The 24,293-nt window shown below is 34.5% G+C and overlaps 1 protein-coding gene across 2 annotated transcripts in view; it reads right to left on the bottom strand.

The window, feature by feature from the left end:
• Edil3 (EGF like repeats and discoidin domains 3) overlaps window positions 1-24,293 on the bottom strand; it is a 476,202-nt gene that overhangs the window by 424,734 nt on the left and 27,175 nt on the right. The gene's annotated exons all lie outside the window — the stretch shown is intronic.

Consider the following 24,293-nt stretch of genomic DNA (forward strand, 5'->3'; position numbering starts at 1 on the left):
TCATTCCTATAACCCATCAGAGAATTTTGTACTTACATCAGTTTCATCCTGCAGACAACTTCCTTTCCAATGTTATCTTACAGCAAATTTTATGACCAAATACTTAATGGGCATTGTGTTTCCAACAACCTAGGAGGAAACATTCATGGCCGACACTTCTGGAAAAGACATTCCTTTGCATTTATTTCTTTTTTAACCTCTTTTCATTCACTAGCAAGGCTTAGAAAGCTTAGGTATTGTCTTTGAAAGACCCCGAATTTATAGAAATAAAATATAATCTTAAACAGGGAGGGCACCCGACTAGAGAACTTGTGAAGTGAGCAAAGGACCCCATCCCAGGAACTGGCCAAACCACAGAATGGTATGTATGGTTTAGCAACCTTAATTGCAGAAGGGCTGTACACCCACAAAAGGCCAATTCCGGGCTGCTGACCACCTGTGAAGAACTGACCAGGGCATCAGAGATGGGCAAACAAGATTTGTGGGCAACAAGGAGATGATAACCACAATTTACTTAGGGAGAGATGATTAACTCATACCAAGGTTTGAGGAATTTACAACGTGTAGGTTAGGAAGACATCTACTTCCCCTGGTCAGTAGTCACATACCCCCCTCCCCTGTCACAAGATAGGGACCCCTCCCAAAAGCTTGTGGTTTTTGTCTTTAAAAGCTGATTGTAACTGAATCTCGGGGCCAATAGGTCTAAAAGCTGACCGAGAGTCCCATCTGCAGATGCCTAATTAAAGCCTCTTGCGTGTTGCATCAATTGTCGCATGGACTCTTGATACTTGGGGTGACGAATCCAGCTTGGGGACCCCTCCTCAATTCAGGGTACCCCAACAGTCTTCTTTTCCAGTTGAGGGAGAAACACTAATCCAACTTAGCTTTGTGTGAGTATACGCTGCAGAGGTATAGACCAAGTTTATCAGAGCCATTTTGTTAAGTGAATGATTGGAAATTGCTTGCTCCCAATATTGAACTTACATTCAACAAGGTTTATTCATGGTCTTGTAACTTACATTTCTTCCTGCTCCATTTGAGTGAATAATCCACTAATACACAAAACTTTTAGACAAAAAAAGGAGATAATGGGAAGCATTTTCTGAAACAAAGCTGTAAAGGATGTTCTCTATTATAAGACATTTCATTCTTTCTTAGTAATCCTCTTCTATAGGGTTAAAAGTGCCAAACATAGAACTTGCTACTTAAAGCTTAGGATGGAAGAAAACCAAGACTGTAATGTTTGTGCTAGTCACACCACAGTGATAAGGCTATGTGCCCTCTTACCTGCCTCCCCTCCTCTTTTATTCTGTTACTTTCTCAAGAAAGGTGTGGTTTTGTTACCAAAGGAGAAAAGAAAAACCCTTTCATATATCCAAGAAATAAGTCTTTGCATGTCTACACTGAGTAGTGTAATACAATCAACAATAATATTTTGGGTGATTTTAATTGCTAAAACTCAAAATCAACATTCAAAATTGATTGGTGACTACTGTTTACCTAGTGTTCGACATACATGTTATAAATGACCCTATAGACATACAAATTTCTCACCACTATCTCACTATTTCTGAAATTTGGTACATAAAAAAAAATTTCTTCATCGCAACAACACAAAAATTTCATTCAAGTAAAATTCCTTCTATGAACACTTGAGTAAAATATGTATGATGCCCATGAAAATTGAGATGCCGGCAATGGCTGGTGAGTTATGATTTCTCTCACTGATTCTGTAAGATTATTTCATCGGGGAGAAGGCAAAGCAGCAGATACACATTGTTTCTCAAAAAAACTTCAAAATTTCCTCAGTGAACTTTCAAATTAGTTGTCTGTTTGGGGAGAAGGCAAAGGAAAGATAAAAAAGAGCATCTCTTAAGGAGTCATAGTTATTTGACACAGAAGCATCGGTGATTAAAAGCAACCAGAACTGACTCTCTCTCCACTTATGAATCATCACTGTCTGCATAGTAATGATGGCATCCTCAGTATGTCTCTTCTAATTATTCTTCTGCCCTATAACTGCAAAAAGCATGCCTGTTGAAAAACAGGGGAATTGCTCATCAATATTTCCTTCCCTAAAAGCTGGCGGGATGAATAAGCAGGAACATAAACACAGTTTTAGACTTCCTTTGCAAAAGCTTTGTCTGAAAGCCTATATACTGTCACTCTTTGCTGGATTATACCATTGCACAAGAAGGACAACATGTGTAAAGTAAAGTAACAACTGGATAATTTCTACCAGTCTGTTCTGGGGGGTTTCTGTTTTACTCAGTTAACATCAAGAACAGTCGGAATAAACAGTTGCCTTGATTTCTTATCTTTATACCTCATCTTCAGATGTTCTATGATACAGAAAACATCTGTTTCTGTTACCTAATGTTTGATAGGAAAGTTATTTCATTAAACCTGCTGCAACCTATGACACTGTGCCACATTATAAACTCATGTGATTTCTGGGACATTAGAATATTGTCAATTCACCTATTTTGTATACTATGTGCCTTTGTCCCATTTTGAAATTTATTAGGTATTTCATGATTAATTATTTATTGTTGAAATTACTTTTCATCTTCATTTTAGTTTATAAATTATTTACCCTTATTTAAATATTTGATACTTAAATAATGCTAAATAAAATTTTACAGAAATAAATAAAATTAGCAATATTTAATAATCGTGTTTCAAAGAGCTGCCGAGCACCAAGATATGAGTGCTACAATTGCAAATTTATGGATATTTTGTCATACTACTCATTGTAGATTATTTGTTCCACAGCTGAGCAGACTATTGGTTACTTATCTTCCTTACCAGCTTGATTAATGGCTCCAAAATTCTGAAAATTAGTCCATTGGAAGGACAGCTTTAGTGTCAGGTGAAGCTTAGATCCTGAGTCCTGTGTCCAAAACACACGGCGTCCTCTTCAACAGGTACCGTCATCATCTGAGAGGCAACCATGAGCACTAGCAATAGCTTCTTTTGTTTTAGCAGTCTTTTGTATGCAGGAACCAATGATTCAAGGGGGATTGGGTTTTACATTTTAGATAGCTTATGGCACCTAGAGGGAGCATTGTCAGCTCAAGTAGCATTATTTCATTAAAATATGCATAATCATAAACTTACATGTTTTATATGTTATTTTAGGTGAGAAAAGTACTGTTTTTTCATACTTTTTGTCAGCCTCCTTCCCTCTCCTTATATATTGGCCTCCCTCCATTCTCCTGAAGACTAATAATCTTCTCAACAGATCAGATGGATAATGCCTGGAACAGACATCTAGACAATTATTTAGGGTTAGTGAGGTCATAAGTCTTAGAAGAAGACTAAATCCTCATAATTCCTATATGCATCCCCAGTACTTATCCTTATATCCACAGATAACAGTTGCTCTTATCCTTACTCAAAGACGCTTCACTGGATAACAGGCAAATGCCGCTAAAGAAAGCCACAAATGCCAAACTGCAGAGAAAAACTGAACATGGGATGCTTAGTCCCAGCAGAAAAATCAACAGTACCTCCCGTGCACCTAATGCTCAGGGAACAACATGGACAGATTGATTTTAAGAACCAGAGGACCTGGAAATTTGCTTAGATTATGTCTCCTAGAAATGACAGGACAGCTTCATTCTCGATACCTCAACAACACAGCTGCAGTAACAGAACCTAAATGGAACATACAAATAGACATGATAACATGGAGTGGTGGACTTCATGGTCCCCAACACTAGACAAAGAATGGCCAGGAAAGTGAGAGATGCTGATAGGAAGAATTAGTCACCCCCAATGAGGAGCCTCCTAATTGTTTACTCAATACTAAGTGGTCAACCCTGACATAATTAATATGCCTACAATGATATACATATATACATGTAAACTAAACAGACTCAGTGGGGTTGAAATTATATATTTATAAATATCTGACCCATCATATTTGTGTTTAAGTATGCAAATATACATGTATCTGCATGTATATAAGACATATTTATATATAATACATACATACAAATGTAAACACATGCATACATTTATATAACTATATGTATTTTATATACTATAAATATAATAGATACATTAAATACACACCTAAATCAAAATAGGCCATGAATTTGAAAGGACATCCCTAGGAGAGTGTTTGTGGTAGAAGTTAAAAACAGGAGAGGGAAGGAGGAAAATGTATAATCATTAACAATTTTAAAATATTTTAAATAAAAAATAAAGGATTTTAAATCATGTTATTTCATGCACTTAACTTCTATTCCTTACATTATTGAGTAAGGATAGAAGTCTAGGGGATAACAATTTAAACAGTATTATGAAATAGTGGAAGAAATTGTACATAGAAAGTGTTACACATTTCTAAAAAGGATATTCAAATTTGCAGAAGAAATTTCATTTTATCTACCACCAAGCTATCTGTCACTTATTTTCAGATATTAATTTAAACTTCAAAATACCTGGATTAATAAATACACAATACACATAGAAAATGAATGTGTAGTTTCCCGAGATATATATTTTATAAATTGAACTTCAGGACTAGCCCTCAAATCACCAACTCAGTCTCAAATAACGTGAAGTATGTGCCAAGGAAGAGGATCTGAGAAACTAATGGCCCCACAGTGCTACCAGTTTCTCCTGGAATAACTAGACACTTTGTTTTCTGCCTAGTGAATAAAGAAAAGGATGAGTTCTAATATTGTTCCAGAACAGTTGGAATTCAGAAATACTGAAGCATACACCATGCTTTTGCTCAGACAGCAATAAGCATACAGCAATGAGATGGACAGGAGTTGTCAGGCTAGAGTGCACATGACAGGGAACTGCCAAAAAGGCTTTCTGAGAAGCCTGACTCTTTATAGTGCTTAAATATGCAAATAATTCAAGCAGCTAAAGACTCAGACAGATTCTTCTCCATGTTTAAACTTGTAAAATCTACACTATTAGTGTGTACATGTTTTCTTTTGCAAGTCAGAAGGCTATTTTTAAAAGAGCAGAAATTGAATTAATGCATGTAATTATTATACTAAAATTAGTGTAATTACAGCTCTCAATGTATGCATGGCATATTTTAAGTAAATTAAAGGTGCACATTTTATAGACAGTCATCTTTATTACTAGAAGGAAAACTGGAAAAAATAGCATTCTTTTTTGTCCTAATCAGTTATCTTTCTTTATGTGCATTTAATTAGAAAAGTCCAAGAAATACATTGTGAAGATGAGGAATCAAATTTATTAGAAGTTACTCAGCATTTACAATAGAGAGATAAATTGTTAATAAAAACCTCTGGTTATTTCTCCTTTATTTTTCACTCAGTCTTTGATTTATCTTCAGCATTTTTGTTAACAGGGCTCCCCTGGAGGCTCCAGAAATCCTGAGCATGCATGCTGTCAACTTATCTACACCTTCTTTCCTGGAAATAGCAAGCACTCAGCTGAAAGAAACAAACTTCACATGATTCAAGGCTGCTCATCTAGCATTGTCTGAGGCACAGGATGTACATCAAAGAAGTGTAAGTGATTCATCCCTTATTGTAACTACTTATCTACAGCTTATCTACTTTTACTTTCTTTCTGATAGTTGCCCTTTAAACAGTTTTACAGAGTACAGATAAATGAAATTTATCATATCTATTTTTATTTAACAGTAAAATTTGTGTATATGTGCTAAGAATTTAATGTTATGCATTCCATATATATTCATAACTTGAACAGTGTATTATCTATAAACACATCATTATGATGATGATTTTACTAGCAAATAATAAAGCAAAGGCTTTTAGCCTTTCACTGTAAAATATTTGTTCAAAATAATCCTAGAACACCTAACTACAATGTTAGAGTCATTTTTATTGTTTTCTTTAACAAACAAAAAATTAAATTACTAATTCAAGGAAAACTTCGTTTCAAGCTGAAAAATAAGTTTCTGTATCAAAGAGTATATAAAGGAAGAGTTTTGTTCATAATAAAATTATATTAGCAGTATTTCTCATTGTTTTACTTTTAATCTTGAAGCATTTATCATTAATTAAATACCATAAGAAAAATTAATAATTGACTATAAAATTAATTTCCACATATTACACCAGAACATTATTTCTATTATAGAATAATTAATAATTAAAATATTCACCCTTAAACCATCAATAACATTAGGTTCAGATTTTATTTTAGAATTTTATGATTATTTGGTTAAATTCTTGATGATGAGAGTTCCTCCAGGGAGCTAGAAACCCACAAATGTGCTGAATTCACACAGACACAAACACATGAATGAACGATCAAAGTTTACCTCTCTGTCCTCATATATGCTAACACACATGCATGAGTACTGTCAAACATAAGGCCTTGATTACACATACATTGGAAATAATGAGTAATGATAGATACGATACAAAAAATAAAAACAAAATATGAACTATGTAGAGTTCTCATATGTAGATGTTTGAAGAATGAAGGCAAAAACAAGATTATACAAAGATAAGAAATATATGATGTTTACGAAGAAAAGGGCAAGTGTCACTTGACACTGCATTTCTTACATGAGAAATTCATTCACTTAACATAACATAACATAACATAACTTGCCGCTAATTTGTCCAGATTTACTGTGTGCAGCTGTGTATCGGTTTTGATTCCTTGTTTTCTTTTGCGAAGGTTTACATCCCTGAATAATTTTGGCATTTATTTAGTGAGTGACTCATATGCTTGGAAAAATAATTAAAACGTAGGATTTTAAAATGTCTTCATCATGATGTGATAACAGCATTTTTGGTTGTTAGCCTAGCCTTTAATGGCTATCTCTATAGCCCGATAACTGGATTTTTAATGACACCATAATTTCATGTTTTTCTTCATCTTTTGTCTTTCTATATTTATTTTAGCTCAATGAACATCATTTTAAAAAGTCGTGGGCAAGATTGGGCCAGACGAATTCACAGCACAAAGAGTAGGGAATGTAGGTATGAAATCCTACCCCTTGCAGAGGATTTATTGATATTAGAAAGCCATAGAGAGATGGACTGTTAGTTTTCCTAAGTGATGTGACCCCTAGCAGGTCGACCACATGCCTAGGGAGGTCTAACTCCAAGACAAACTAGGCAAAGCAAATTAGACTCTAAGGGGCCCAGCAAAGGGATGAAGAAAGAGAAAAGTTGAGTGAGGTAGGATGGGAGGGAAAAGGGAAGCTATAATCAGAACTGAGAGGGGAATGGATGTATTCAGAATATACTACATGAGATTGTCAAGGAATTCATAAAAACATTGCTTTCCAAAAGATTCTAACCAATGGCCATTTGGTTCCCATGCTTTTTTGTGGAGTTCAATGTTATAATGATTTGGAATCAGATTTATGTTAGTCTTCTTAAATCAGAGGTCATAGAAGCATTTAAATATAAGATAATTAACAGTATAAAGCCGGGCGTTGGTGGCACATGCCTTTAATCTCAGCACTCGGGAGGCAGAGACAGGTAGATCTCTGTGAGTTTGAGGCCAGACTCACAGCGAATTCCAGGACAGGCTCCAAAACAATACAGAGAAACCCTGTCTTGAAAAACCAAAAATAAAAAAAAGTTAAAAAATTAAAAAATAAAATGTCTCTATAATAACGAATACTCACTAATTTTTATTGAAATTTAACTTTGCACATGTCTCACTTATGCTAATATTGAAAAGGAACCTTTCCATATCCTAGTAAGAGTAGTGATCAAATGGTTCTTTGTCACATGGATTTCAACAACCTGTGAAACCAGAAGTTGCTGGGACTGAAAGAGACTGAAGCCTAAGACTTTCAGAAATAAAAGCCAATTAGTCAAGAACAGGTTGGTGAAACCCACAGAAGCAGCTGACCTGAACAAGGGGGAGCTCATGGGCCCCAGACTGATAGCTGGGAAATCAGCATAGGACTGTTCGTTCCATCCTTCCCTGCCTTTCTGTTTTCTGAAAGAGAATGTCAGATACCAGGTATGAAGCTCATGGCTTACAGACTTTATACTGGAGAACTTCTCTAATGTTAGCATCTTTCTAAGAAAAGTAATTTTATTGCTACTTGGAGAGAGACTTGAGTATTAGGAGAATCACACATGCAAACACGTGTGTAGACATGCACTTCTTTGAAGTAAGCTAGTGCTGACTGTCAGCACTTATCTTTAATGCTTGAGACAAGACATTGTGTTTAGGACTCTGTTTCTGGCAAAATCTATTACAATGGGCATTTTAAGATACATCCGTATTACAAATGGTAAGTCCTTTATAGTATATGAACTGTCCATTGTATGGAGTATGAACAATAAAACTGGGCAGCACCCAGTTGCAGGGCTGCCAGCCGTCATAAATGCTGACCCACAGTTCAGCTTAGTCCTTAAAATGTAGTTGTAAATGCTGTGACATTAAGGAGAAACATGAACCAACTTTTAAAAGTGAACTATCTTGGTTATTGATTAACAAATTAGAAAACTTAAACCCATGACCCAAAACCACTGGGTATGAGAAAAAAGAAAAAAAATGACAATGTTATGTAATGTTAGCAAAGATGAAAATCAAGATTTGTAGGGAAATAAAACCAGTCTTTCCAGTTTCCCAATACATGAAGACCCTTGTCTATTTAATCATCCTGCCATTTTCTTGATAATTATACAACTGCAGGCATATTTCAGCTCTTGACGTGAAAGGAAGCTATTTTACTCTGTCTAAGTGACTTGCCGTGATATCATAGTTCACTTGACCCACTGCCATAGGTTTTCCTTAGTGCTCTCAAGTCGCACAGTGATAATGTGCATCCTTCCTGTCAGTGGGGTTACTGGGAATTGTAGGACTTTGGTCTGTGTTTTTTTTAACTGTTCCCTTGGTGGGACTGCCATATCTTCAAAGTGTTTAGCCTGCATATTTTAATTCCTTCTACATCTCTCTACCTTTTCTCAATTACTCATTTCCCCCTTCCTTTTCCCTTCTGAGGACAATGCAGCCACACCCATGCAGTTCATTCCATTTATCCCTGCTTCTTAGTTCTCTTTTTCTGACTGCTATAGAATCTCCTTTCCTTTATGTCCTTTATTCCATCCTCCATTTATACCTCAGACGTTATTTCTTATTTTATGTTAGATGTGCATGCTGAAAGGCAAGTGAAATTCTCAGCAATGTAAGTGCCATTTGTTTGAATCACTTGTGAAATGAATCTTTTGAGTCATGTTTAAGTAGAAGTCTGCAGCTATAAAGAAAGCCATGGCTATGTTTTCTAATTCATTGCATGCACAACCAAATGGAAACTGTGACTAGTGAGGTAGGTAATTGCAATGCACAGGACACTCATTATTATAAACAAAGTGAAGGGGGATGATTTGGACAAGATGGAGAAAATGTACTGCTATAACTAAAACAGCACCAGATAATTTATGATGAATGCATGTTTGTTCCTCAGATTATTGAATATTAGGAAATATTCAGCTGAGTAGGAATGATTTATGATCTTACCAATGAATGATAACTCCTCTTACAGTGTCCTCTCATAGGAAAATGCAAAAGGATGGACATCTCTGCTATAAGATTATTAATCCCACTAAAAGTATTATGCCCTAATACTTTTCACCCAGGGCTTCCTTCACTTTATATAAAATTCTCTAACTTTGACCTACCTCCCTATCCTCTGCCATTAGGATTAATAAACTTCTAAAAGTCTTACCTTTTAATATTACCATATTGCAGTCAAAAACATTAAAAATATTCAGAGACACAATGAGATCACAGAAGAGGTATACAAATCAAGATATCAGTAAGGGCACATGAGAAATTAGGGTGCAGGTTTTGAGTAGTTGGAAAATATTTTCAAATTCAAATGTATGTGGATAAGATCTAACTTTTAAGCCTTTTGGCAATTAATAAGAGTGTAGGGCATGAGACTGGGAAAGGAAATGATGACTGATTATGAGAAGTTTTACGTGTGATACTGAAGTCTGAGGTTTCTTTTTCTTTGTAAGTCATGAATTTGTTACCAAAGCATTCAGAGGAGAAGATTACCTGCTCTATAAAGGTGCCCATTAGGACTGTGTGTAGAGAGATCAGAGACTTTTGAAGTCAGATTACAATCATACAGGGATTTAATGAGCATCCCCACCAAGGCAGCGAATCTCATAATAGAAATGCTATAAAAAATAAGCAATTGCCTAAGAGAAGATACTGATGCAACCTGATCATTAAAACTGGTTTAGGTGAAGAAGGCAAACCACAGAAAACTTATCAGGTTTCATACACAGGATGAACCCCAATAACTTTAGTCAGATATATTAAATCTATGACATACCTGATAAGGGGTTAAATATTACTATATAAAATAATTCTCTATAGATTGTTTTTGATAGTAAAATATATCTTTGAAATGAGATGCTATGGTATATATACTCATTCTGAAAGAAGCTTGATATATATATATACATATATATATATATGAAAAATTGAAAGATAAAGTTGCTCAAAGTCACAGCCATGGTAAACAAAAGAATTTTAAACCCAGTTTGCTTTTTTGTCTAGAGTGCATATGAATTTTAGCCTCAGGCTGGTTGTTTATTTGCAGAGATTGCTTACATAGTAATGGAACCAGGTAAGATCAAGTAGGGCCAAATTCCAGCCTATGGTCCATGAATCTGACATTGAATACGAAAGATGTTTGAAACCTGAAACTGAAACTCCAATGAGCTATTTTTTGAGTGATTCAATGACAAGTTCTGATTACCAAGATGCATGATGTCAGAAAAAAAGTCTTCTTAGGTGCAATCAGTTACCACCATTGTGAAACTGGAGAAAATAGCTTCCTTTGTGGGCATGTGTCTGGAACAGTCTCACACGTGTAAGGTGATTGACATGTGAATGTTAAAACCTTTCTGGAACCATACAGCTTTTATTTTATACTACCTGTAATTTTTTGAGTAAATGGATACATTCTGCTGACCTGAAATATTTTCTGACACTATTTTTGGTCATGGGAAATGACTCATCACCAAAAGAATGATTTCATTTTTTACTAAAGAATTATAATATTTTATTCCAAAATGAATAAGAAGTTATAACAATATGGAACACTATTGAAAAACCATGGGGCTGTACTCCCTGTACTGTAACAAAATATGAGGTTATTTGTCATGCAACTATACAAAATGTGCATTTTCTTTTCTATTCTAGGCATGCTTTCATGCTTCCCTAAAGTTTCACGACACTTGATAATGCAGACCTATATTTATAAATGTATATCTGGCAGTCACTTATTTAGAAAACTAACCATAGGCTTCCCATTATTTTTCTAATAACACTGTTCAAGCTAGAACTCCCATTAAGTAACCACTGCAAGAAGTTTTATTGGTGATTCAGAAGATGTGAAGGACTAAGGAGACCACTCTTTAACAAGTCCACTTTTGGATAATCCATGCTAAAACTGCAACTTTCTCTGACAAAAGGAACACTCTGTGAACAGGAACTTTGATGTGGCTGTGTATTGTGGTTTGTATTGTACTCATTTGCTACTCACTATGAAAAGATATCATGGAAGGAAAGAATCCAAGAAACTGATTGAATTCAGTGTAACCTGAGATCATGTCCAGATAACCCAAAGCATGAAAGAGGCTACCTACAAAGATCCAATCAGTCAAACTATACATGAGTGAGGAAATAATGAAAGAAAAATTCCTAAATGTATTTGGTTTTAAGTTCTAGAATTTGATTTTGCCATAAATTATGAGTTTGGTAGGAACTATCTAACACATTAACCTTACATCTGTAAGCAAGATATTTATTCATTCTTAGTGAGAATTAAATGAAGTGAATGTATCACCACTAATACAATGTTTTAACTACCTGACTTCACAGATGTAATTTAACAGGATTTGTCTGAGTCTGCTCCACATTGACACTACATAAACTCTAATTTTATACAAAAGTTTTCCTGTCCTTTTAATTATTTCTTAGTTTATAATTGTCAGAGGCATTGGAAGTAGGTTAACTTATCCTCTAGTATCTACAGTTTCAGAATCCCCTTGGCAAAGGTCAGGCATGATCAAGTACATTCAAAGTGGTAGAGTTGACACACACATACATTCCCTAAACCCCCTAAAGCAATAGGAGAGAGGGTCCTGCACCTTGCCTGGGAAAAAAATAGAACTGCTCCCAGTGAAATGATTAGATCTGAGGGCCTGAGAGAAGGAGCATTGGCCAGGATCCTTGCTGTAGGATGCATTGGGTAAGCTAGTGGAGGCAGTTCTGGAGAGCTCATTTGGGTACTGAAGATGAGCGAATTCTGGCAGGCTGACCAATCCAGCTACCACCGAGGCTCAGAACCAGGGCTATAAGCTGGTGCACCCCCCATCCACCAAATCTATGAACTGTTAGAGCATGTGAGGGAATGAACCCACAGATAAAAAAAAAAAGCCAGATCCCTATGGCACAGGATAGCATCAAGAAATCCAAGAGGAGCCCCAGTGAGGGTCCATTATAGGTGGCACAGCAGGAGTCAGAGACCTCAAGCTATACCAATGACCTGTGGCAATGAATACTTGCAAGTAAAGATGAATGGACTAAAGGGCAAACTGTGTGACTCAACCGGCCACACTATAGCTTCCATGATAAGATTCTTGTTTTTTTGTTGTTTATAACTTGTGCTCTTCCCACCAGATGACTGGGTTCTGCTGTTGTCTAAGCCCCCAAATATCACATGGAGACTCTATTAGTCTCAATGGCTAGTTATGACTTAATTATTAACCCACAATTACTAATCTATATATTTTTACAAGGACTTATCTTATGAAGGAGGCAGTCTCATGTGTCCTCTCTTCCTGAGATCACATGGTGACTCCCTACTCTTGACTACATTTTCCAGCATTCTTCTCAAATCCTAGTCCCACCTATCTTTCTTCCCTATCGACCAACAGTGCTTTAGTCATCAACCAATAAGAGAGGCATATTTACAAAATAACATCTCCCATCATCTCCTCTTTCCTCTCTAAATAAAAAGAAAGGTTTTAACTTTAGCATAGTCAAATTATATATAACAGAAGACAGAAACATGCAGATCTCTGTGAGTCTGGAGTCAGTCTCGTCTTATTCTCTAACTAACTCAATGAGAATCAGTCAATCCACTTTTGCCTTCTGTTCTGTCCTCCTTCTTTCCATTCTTATTTTCCTTCTTCTCCTACCTTATGCCTTTACTCCTGATAGATTGTAACTATTTTAGTGCATGCACTTTACATGAACCAAGAAAGACTATGTCAAAGTTTGGACTGGGGCTTGACTAGCAAGCAGCATACAGTTATTACTGCCATTTGGCTAAATTATCATATGATAATCAGAGGCAATAGGAAATATAACATCCTCCCACATGAAAGCATTGGAAAGTCAGTTTATGGAGGCAGCAAATGATTGGAAAACACACATCAAGCCACAGCAACTTCACCAACAATATATTTCTGTGCCCCTTTCCAAGACTAAGGTTGGTTACCAGATCCAGCTACAGGAACATCAGACCTGTCAGGTCGCTTTGAAGGTCCCATTGCTCAGGTTATTGCTTCCTTGCTGCTGTCTTGAAAGCCTTAATCATTTCTGCACAAGCAGTGCCATATTTTCATTTTCCACTGGACTGCACAAATCAACCCTTAGCTGTCTTCCTTCCTCACCTTCCCACTCTTCCTTCCTCTCTTTCTCCTTATGTATGCTGGGCATGGTTGTTGTTACTGAGAAGACATGACAAATGACTTACAAAAATCTACATTCTCATACTGTATAGGGAAAATTTTTAATATCATTGTTTAGGAACAAAATGCTCACTTCCCATGTAAAGCGCTTCCCAAGTGAGAGGCATTCCCAAGTCTCCTATGCAAACATCCATGGTATCACCAACTCATTAGACTTCATTAACTGCACTCTGACACCCACAAGTCTAGGCTCAAAGGATAACTCAGTGAAGACTGGCCTGAAATCTGTACACACATTTTCCTAACCTCTGTCAGTCTCCTCAATGTTTCCATTTGGTTTATTTTCTAGTGTCTACTCAATGACTGACAAATGTCTATTCCCAACAGATCCATTAAGTTTTGTGAACAGACAAATCTTTCTGCTACACCGAGTTCTTACATATATTTATTGAAACATATGCATTAATATTAATTGGTCCACCCAGGTGAATATTTTTCCCACATGTATGTGTACGTAGCATGTAATTGGGAATGGAACAATCATAAAAAAGTCTTATCATGTTTTGACTTTCTGTTTTAATGTCATGGACAACTTTGGTTCACAACAAAGAAAAAGAAATAATTTATTGTATTCAGAAAAGATCAAAGCCATGTAGAAAATAATGGAAAGATTGGATTTTTCCTTTGAAAATTAGCATGGAGGCTAGTGTTCTTGATTTTTAATACATCATTAAACATCTATGTCCAACTTTCTAAAAAGGAGCTTTATGCATTATTATTCATATTACATGATAGGAATCCCACACAATCACCTTAAATCCTTTTGAGACTAAACACCAAAAAATTATGTGTGATAACTCACCAGAGCAGACTCACCTCAGTTAAAATGGAGTTACTCAGAAGTTCTTTAACTTAATATGTACAAATAGCAGTCAATATTCATGGATTCTGTTCATGATGTTTCAAGTAAACATTAGTTTATTCAGGAAAATATTGTGTCAACTATATATATATATACATATATATATGAATTTTCTTATCAATTGGATTTGAAAATGATGGTTTAGTATATAAAATATGTATGAAGTGTTTATCTTATGACCTAAGCATATTTGGAATGAGGTACTCTTACAGACTGAGAAATAACTGCTATTGCTTCTTTAAATCCTTTTAGCTATTTAGTGGTTACCCATTGGCTAAAAATGGAGTTATAGAAAAAAATTGCAATTGGTAATGAGTTCTGTTTGTATGATAAATGCTGCTAAGAATCTAAATATAATATTCTTTCTATCAAAATGATCTTCGGTCACAACCAGAAGCACAAAACAAACAAGTAGTTTTACAACATAGCATTGTTTTCTTTATACTTTTCATATTAAATATACAATTGAGTCATTGTTTTCCTTCTATAATCCTTGAGTATTTCATAAAAATTTCCTTTACCCATTAGTAATGGATAAGATTTGCAAACACAAAGTGCCCTTATTTGGTCTTTTGCTCATTAAAATAAATATTATAAATATATCTTGAGGACTTCCATTATTCTATTTCTTAGAATGAAGTAGGACAATTCTTTTATTCATTCTTTGAGCACAGCATAGCAAGTCAGTCCTCGGGTGATGAGTTATCTGCCCATCATGAATGTTCAGCATAGCATTTCAGTTTTGCACTCAGATTCAGTAAAAACTCAAGCCCTGTGACAGGTATTTCCAACTTATTTTTGTTTCTATTTTAGGACCAGATCCTCACATTTCTATTGCTGAAAAATAAATTGGGAAATTATCTGTCAATTTATTTATAAATTCTTTGGTTTTCTACATTTTACTCATATATCTATATCTATCTATCTATCCATATATATGAGACATTACTTGACCTTCTCAGATGTTGTTTCAGAAATTTGTACACATGCCTAAATAAGGCACACTTAGTTAATTCAGGATAGAAATTATTGCTATTCATTCTCTGATCAAATCACTTAAAATGCTTGCGACATATCACTCATTATGGCCAACATCACTTTTGGAGATTTCAATAGGTAAAATGTAAGAAGAACATAATATTTGTCTGTCTCAAATCTTTCTTTGGCCTCTGCCTCTCTGCCCCTCCTCCTTCTCCTCTTTAGAGACAATGAAATTGAGAGGACTTTTGTTATATCCCTTAAACTCAGTTGTCAAATATTTGTGCTTTAAACTATTTTTGACTACTATTTTTCTTAGAATAAAAACCTCAAATTCCATACAATTCAATGCTTAAAATTGTATGCTTTTCTTTCATTTAAAAATGATACAAACTTTTAATACATTTAAAATTAATGTGTGTGTGTATATGTATGTGTGTGTGTGTGTGTGTGAGTGTGTGTAAACCTCTATTTTTGGCTGTGTTGCTGAAATGCTTCAATAGGTCAGGTCTTTATCTACTTTTTACCTGAAGTAAAAATAATTGACATTTATATTTTGTTACTAATGAATTACCCTTAAATATAAAGGGGAAACGACATTTTCTGATCTATTTTAAGATGAGTCAACTTATCATTACAGGGACTGGAAGTACACTACCTGTAATCACCATATTTTAGAGAAAACATGATAATTATTCTATGATTTATATAATAACTCCACAGGATTCTTTTAGCATTGAGATGTCAGAAAGCTAATGGACAGCAAAATACAATAAATCAGGACACTCCAGTTGTACAGGCACAGATATACTTTTATTTATTTATTTCTGTTCATAGAAGTAGAAAATGAAGCACTCTCTGTGGGATTTGTGGTTATTCTACTAACTGTCTCCATCAGAACCAATGGTTGTATTAAAAATAGAACCTCAGCAGCAGGGCCTTTTCTTTTGTGAGAAACTCTTGAGCCTTGGACATAAGAAACCCAGTCTCTTCCCTGCATTTCCTGCAGAGTCCCAGGGTCATTTGGATTGAGGTCTCAACAAAATCCTGGCATGTGACTATTGTGCATTTAGCATATAATTCATATTACAATGTATCACAAAACTGAATCAACAACTTTAATAGGAGCCTCATGCCTTAATAAGGCACCTTTCATAGTTAAAGCAGGTTAGAAATTTTCCTGTCCATTCGCTGGTGAGGGATGTCCTCCATACACATATTTCTCATATTGGTTGATGAAAAAAACACTGTTTGGCCAATAGCCAGTAGAGTCAGGAGAATAGACAGAACTGTAGATAGGAGAATGCTGGAGAGAGAGGCAGAGAGAGCCCACTAGGAAGAGATACCATGCAGCCACCAAAGGAGTAACAGGTTCCGGCATTCTCCAGTAAGCCATGACCATGAGAAAATACACAGATTAATAGTTAGGGGTTAATAATTAAGACAGAGCTAGCCAATAAGAAGCCCAAGCTTTTGGCTAGCAGTTTATAAATTAATATAAATATCTGTCTGCTTATTTGGGGCAAGCAGATGTGGGTCCAGACTGGAAAGAAAAATTCTAGCAACAATTTTGCTGTCTAAGTTACATAAAATACCTGTGATATGTCTCTATAATGGCAAACATCACTCTTCGAGTTTTCAATAGCTGAAATGCAAGAACAACAAAATATTGCCTGTCTCAAATATTTCTCTCTTCTGCTTCTCTCTCAGCCCCTCTTCCTTCTCCTCTTGAGAGACAATCTGATGACACAATAATTCTGCTTTTAAAGAATATGTGGTGGTTCAAGTTGAATAACTAATGGTGACGTCTAACTTTATGGAAAGTGGACCTAGGACAGACCCAGAGTCCACAAAATAGCAAATGCCAGCAAAGTGTGCCCCAGCTCATCTTATTTTTACTAAAATTAAGAAACAACAGGATTCTGTATTCATATGGTTTACAGCAATTTAAGATATTTAAATATTCTGTCACAATTTGAGCCACATAACTGGCTCATATCATGAATCTTCACAATGCAGTGGTAATCACACAGTGCTTTGGGACACAGAAGCTTGGCCAAGATGACTTAAGTTTGGATTGAAATTCTTATTACTTTTAAATATATGGATCCATTTAGCTACTGGAAAATTCTTCAAGTACTAAGAACAAATAAGGGTGGTTACCTGCCTTCTTACCAACAGTTATTATTATGAAATTAAAACGTTTAAGTAGTTTAACAAAAATTTTGCTTGTAAACTGAGATGTATTAATTATGTAAGACACTCACTTGGGTCAGAAATAATAAGAAAATAGATAGTGGCATGCCTATCATTAAAATTGTATTGTTTATACACATTTCAATAACTAATTGAGAACACTTTTGACCTATTAGGTAAATAACATTATAATAGATCTAACCTACTGGTTACTATTATATTTTAATATTGTTAATAGAAAATTTAGAATTTTCTTTCTTTCTGGAGTTTTAAAATATTTTATTCAAATATATCTTTGTTATATTTTTACACAAATTAAATTTAATTAAAAGATATTTTCACCATCTCTGATGACTACAACATCAATGGCTTATTATTCTCATACTACAAAATATTTCAACTTTTCACATACTCATTGAATGCAAGACTTTTTTGACGTACTAACTAGGATTAATATACCCAAATTGAAAAATACCAAAGATATAAAATACAATGGCTAAAATAAGTTAAGAGAAATATTTTGTTAACTTAATTGAAACACTTAAAGGTATCCAGTATAGTACATAGTAATTTAATTTTCTTCCTTTTTTTGGAAAACAACTTCTTTTCATACAACTTAATAAAGTTCTTTTCAGACATAATTTTGAGCATCTTTTCCCCTCTCCATACATCACCAGGTCTTCTGGTCCAGTTAGATATTGTTACTTCCCCATCTACTCAACATTATGTTTTCTCTTTGTTTCTTTCTTTAAAAGATCACAAAAAATGAAAATCAAATCAAGCCATCAAAAGAAACCAATATTACAATAAAATAAAACAAAAGAAGAAAAAATCCATTCAATTTGCCACATTTTGTTGAGAATGTTAGACAATAATAAACCATTTGCTGTTTGCAATGCTGATGCTCTTAAGGCCTTTTGGTTTCTTCAAAGCGTCATATTTTAAGAATTAAATCATATCACTTTTACATAAGGAAATTAACAACCCTGTTATAACCACCTTTCTTGTTGCTCTTGCAGTCTTATTCAGTCATTTCAATTAGAACCAATTCTCTCTTCACAAAGACGTGATTCAACAGTCTATAGAGTATAAACTTATTTTGCAATACCTGAACAATCCTGGAATGCATTACTTGGTAAGCAGTGTCACTAGTGTTCCTTTCTACAGAAAGACAGAACCCCACCTATTAGTGCCATCTGAAACAGTAGAAAAAGGAAGAAGTATTCAAATATTATTCTCAAGACATCTTCTTAGGTATTTTTTGAGAGGAAATGTACAAGTATTTAAAAAGTAGCCTCCCAATACTCTCCTCATCTAAAATTATTTTAGACTGTGGTTTACAGTAGATAAAAAGCTATCCAATTATGCCTTTGCCAGATTCTAACTTAAAAAAGGAAAAAAAAACCTCTACAAGATATTTGAAATGAGTGCTCTTAAAATCCTTTCATAAGATGCTAACACAATTAGATAGTGTCATTATGAATTGGTTCCTAACTGGGAAACTATTAGAATAATACAGAAAGAGATTATGCGTTTTAATTTTATGGATAGAAGAACAAATGAGAATGAAAGATTTGCATGCTCCTGCTCATCTGAAAGAAAAAGCAATGTGTGATAAAGCACATTTGCAAACATTTTTAAAAGTCAAAATCTTAATATGTGCAAACAAAGTGTATACGATTAATTTCAAGATGAAAAAAGATAAACTTAAACCTCTGGGAATGGGAAAAATAATGAATAACATAAATCTTGACAAAGATTGTCCCTTTGTAGAAGACTAAGAAGACACAGAAAGGTTTAAGACAAGTGCAGAGAGGACTGGAGAATAGCATTTCCTAGAACAGTGAAGAGTTTCTTTAGAAACTGGTGCTCTTTGAAAGTGCACCCATTACTTCTACTATTTTGTCCTTAAATCTCTGTTGCAAGCTCACCAAGCTATTATTTTCAAAGACCAAATAAGTATTGTAGAGTTGAAGGTCAAACTGCTTCTGTTGTTATTACTTGTCACTGCTGATGTGCTTCAAAAACAGCCAGTTGAAAAACCATCAATAAATGGGTTTGACTATGTTCCAATAAAATGTTACTCACATAGACATTATAAAGAGGTAAGAATAGTAGTTCATGCCTGTGACACAAACACTCAAGAAGCTGAGGCAGGAGGACTGCACAATATTGAGGCCAGGCCGAATGACATGGTAAATTCAGTGCCAGTCAGGGCTACAATAAGAGTCCTGTTACTAAATAAAATTAATTAATTAATTAATTAATGCGAGAAGTGCTGATTCATACCATACAGACATAGGAGAATAAATACCACACCATCTTTTAAACACATGATTTCTCCAATTATATTTCCACTTATCATATGCTTGTTTAATTATTCTCCTAAGTATAGTGGATGCCTGTTGTTTTGGCTGCCTGAAATCCACTAGTATTCTCTGAATAATTTTCTCATATTACTTAGGACATATGGCTTTAAACCAGTAATTGTGCTTTTTGGGGCTGCTAAATAAACACAGAGAGGACAGATGAAGTAGCAGGACATCAGCACTAGTGCTGCTTATTATAGGATGTTTGTGAATCTCTCCAGAGATCAGGCTCATCGTCCTTTGCCAAGATTGATATTTATCAGTTGTATTTTGGTGCCTGTATGAGGGAGGATTGCATGAGAATGAGTCCCACACATGATCTAGGGATAGAATGAGGCTAAATTCTGATGGCATTATTTAAGTCTCAGAATCCATCTGTGTGTGTAACAAGGAAAAATTTCAGTTACGTGAGACAATGCATTCCATTTTGGCTTGAGTTAAAGTTAGTTTCCTGGCTTTTGCCTGCAAAAAGCACTAGCTGACATGCATTGAGAAATTACTGTTATATGCTAAGGCTTCTAAGTCCCAGCTTTAGATAAAAACTTTGTATGTGAGCCTGGTTTCTCAATAAATATATGCTAAGTCTGCTTTTGTTCCCATATCCTGACCTAGGCAGCACTAATCATTTGAATGTAAGGAAAGTAATGGAGCCATACTTGTGTTCAGAGTTCATCAACTAAAATTCTCCATTTTGAATGTCTCATTCAAAAAGTTATTTGAATTCTCTAAACAATTTCATCTTATCTCATGATTATCTCTGAGAGAAGTATTATCCCCAAACTCACAACTCTATCAATATTCTTTAATTTTTTATGCCTTATACTCATTAATTACAGAAATACAATATATGTGACTGTTAAACATTGAGCTTCTTTACCTAAATGCACATAACCACGGTTTGGCATTTTTTCCCTACATTATATACAATCTAGTAATTTATAAGGAGAGGATGGATTGGGATTAATTTAGAAGAAAAATAAAAAATGATCAACCTCCATAATCTAATGAGTAATTTTAAAAGGAGAATGTATTATTGAGTGTAAATTCATATATGCTAACCTGTCTTATAACCATCGTTTTACTAATTTTATTTTCCAGTACTGGGCTGCAGTTTAAATCACAGTAGAGTTGTGTATCACCAGATTTTACCAGTGTAAAAGCTATTATAATTTTTGTTTTTCTTTTGAAAACTGTCAGTATCCTAGTTGAATTATTTTTTGTAAGATATATTCAGATATTTTAACTACAATTGTGTTAAAAAGACGTGGGAATCAAATGCTACAATTCTGAATAGGTAAGATAAATACTCCCTATTGCCTGTCACCTAACTGTTCTCTCCCTCATGTCTTCCAGTGATGGAGTAAACACAACATAATATAAAATCTGGGGAGAGAAGATTCTGAGGAAGTATAATACATAGATGAGACCAGCAAGTGGATACTGGTAACTACATCACTCCAGAGGAAAACTTCCATGACAGAATACTAAGCATTTTTCAAGCATTTGACCATGGTTTGTATAAGAGTTGGGCCACATAAACACTAAGTCTATGAGGTAATTAATTGAAGGCTGGGCCATAAATCCTTATTTTCACTCAGCAATTCTAGTGAAAGACTTTAGAGACAGGTGTACCAAACTTAGGTCAACCTCAGCATCCAAACTGAAAGGCCAAGAATAGGTTTGGCACAAACAGTACCCACTGTGCAATGGTCTTCAAATAGAACACTTGACTATCACTCTTTACTCAACCAATTTTAATTGTTCTATCTTGACTTTACAAAATTTAAAACTATCACCTAATCTTTGCCTTTTCATTTCATTTGTTTACACATTTTGATATATGTACTTCTAAAATAAACATTCAAAAATCATTCAATCAATAAATCAATAGAATCACTAACAATTTAGTCAAACAAAAAAGAAATTAAAGATCTATACCTCTGGATTAAAGAGATTAATTAATTCACACTGATGGTTTCCTTATGCGTTAGTTTGTTTTTTTTTTTCTCTATTTAGCCCTGGTACTTAGAAACTTCACCACCATACAAAAGTACACATTAGAAATGAAAGCTCCATCTTAGCTCATAAAATCCATTCATCTGATTGTTTTCAATGTTATACATGAAATATTTTACATGTTTCATTAAATCAATGTTATGTTTCAATTATTCTCAAGTTATAGAAATTAAATATATTATTCAATCATCATTTTGACAAATACATACAGTTTCTAATTTAGTATGTATGCTACTGTACAAGAACATAATTCTAGCATATTTTGAATACTGTAATTTAATTAAATCAAGTTATAGAACCCTTTATCTTTATATAATAATAACACATTTTTAAAAAGGTGAATTATATTCTTAACTTCTAAATCCAATATTTGAAACATTTTACTACCAATGTTTACAAAGTATAACAGCATGCTATGCCAAGAACAGGTCTTAGGCAACAGTGCCCCAGATATTTCTTCAGCCTTGTGTTGAGGAAAATGATATCCAGAGGACACTAATTAGTGACAACATATCCACCTGTGTTCTCCAGTCAGGCTTGACCTGAAGCAGCTTGCTTTCCTCTCCTGTAGCCACAGGTTAAGGGGTGATTGTAAAGAATTGATCTGCTATGTTTCAATTAGGCGAGCCTCTAATCTCAAAGGGCGGAAATACATTTCAACATGTACTGTCTCAAAAATGTATCCTATCCATATTTTGGAAAGGAAAACTAATATTTATGATTTTATATTAAAACAGTTTTATTCCAAACATGCCTTCAACTCATTCTCAAAACAACTTTAAGTTAAGAGAATTATCTTTAAGTAAAATTTTACTCTTAAATGTAATCATGTTCCTTTGTTTTTGACATTTATGTTCACATGCATAAAACAGAACCCAGCAACACATCCAGTTATATATGAACTCCTTTACTGTCTCCATATACCATATCACAGCTCATATAATTTAAAGTATAGAAATTATTTCATAGCATCAATACACCATTATTGTTGTATTTCACTGTATGTTTTACACACAATGAGTTTTATAGTTACATATTACCTCAGCTACTTTTAATTAATTTAATATACATGATTTATTGCGTGTCATGTCCTCTTGCTAAAATAATCAATAGTTGATTTCATTCACATTATATTATAGCTCTACAAGGTAGATGTTAGTATTGTTTTTATGTCACAAATCAGGAACTGGAGGCACAGGAAGGTTCTAGTGACTGACTCCAGCAGTCTTAGCTGCAAAGATGGTGTCTTCATATGCTATAGTAAGCTCTATTATTGTATTCATCTGTCATTATAATATTATTCAGCATTGTTTACATCTTCAAGGGATACCTAATATTTAGTACTGTTGTTCCATAAATCTTAGGCCTTGTGTCAATTTCTTATATGAAAATTTTGTACTAAATTATATGCTTCTCATAAGTAAATGCTCAATGAAGTACTAAGTATTAGTAAACTTTTAGTAAACACCACTTCCTTGCTTGGTGTGTTTGATTGTTGCTTGATATACCTATTTGTAACATAAATGGAAGACTGGTTGAAAAAAATTACCTAGAGTTTTATATTATACAGATTTGAGGTAGATATAATCATAAAAGTAGTTTCAAACTTCCAAACTACACACTATCACACATGATAAAAAAATAGGCCAATCACTTACTCAAATATCCACGGGTTGTTTTAAATGTCATTCTTGCAGCAACACAATGTATGCTACTATCTAGCTATGTAAAGAATTGTGAACAAGGGTAGAGAAATGACTCGGGTATTGAAGGCTAGGCTCACACTAAATGTTAAGAGTAGTGCACCAAGACATCTTTAAACAGCAGCCACACTTGTTTTCTTAAACTTGAACAAAAATATTACACAGGCAGAGTTTCCCACTGCCTACTTAAGCATTGACTCTTTCAATGCTCATTCTAACCACATGCCACTGAATATACACAGAAAATGAACAACATACTCAACTTCATGTTTTTATAAGCTAGATTTTATTTTTATTTCATGTGAGTGTGCATGTATGGGTGGGTTCATGTGTGTGTGTTTGTTCACATGTGTGCAAGAGCCTCTGAAGGGCAAAATGGGAGCTGAATCCTTGGAGCTGAAGTTACAGTCAGGTTTGAGTTGCCATGTGTGGATTCTAGGAACACAAT

This window comes from Mesocricetus auratus, unplaced genomic scaffold, assembly GCF_017639785.1.
Source record: "Mesocricetus auratus isolate SY011 unplaced genomic scaffold, BCM_Maur_2.0 Super-Scaffold_100020, whole genome shotgun sequence".
Taxonomy (NCBI): Eukaryota; Metazoa; Chordata; class Mammalia; order Rodentia; family Cricetidae; genus Mesocricetus; species Mesocricetus auratus.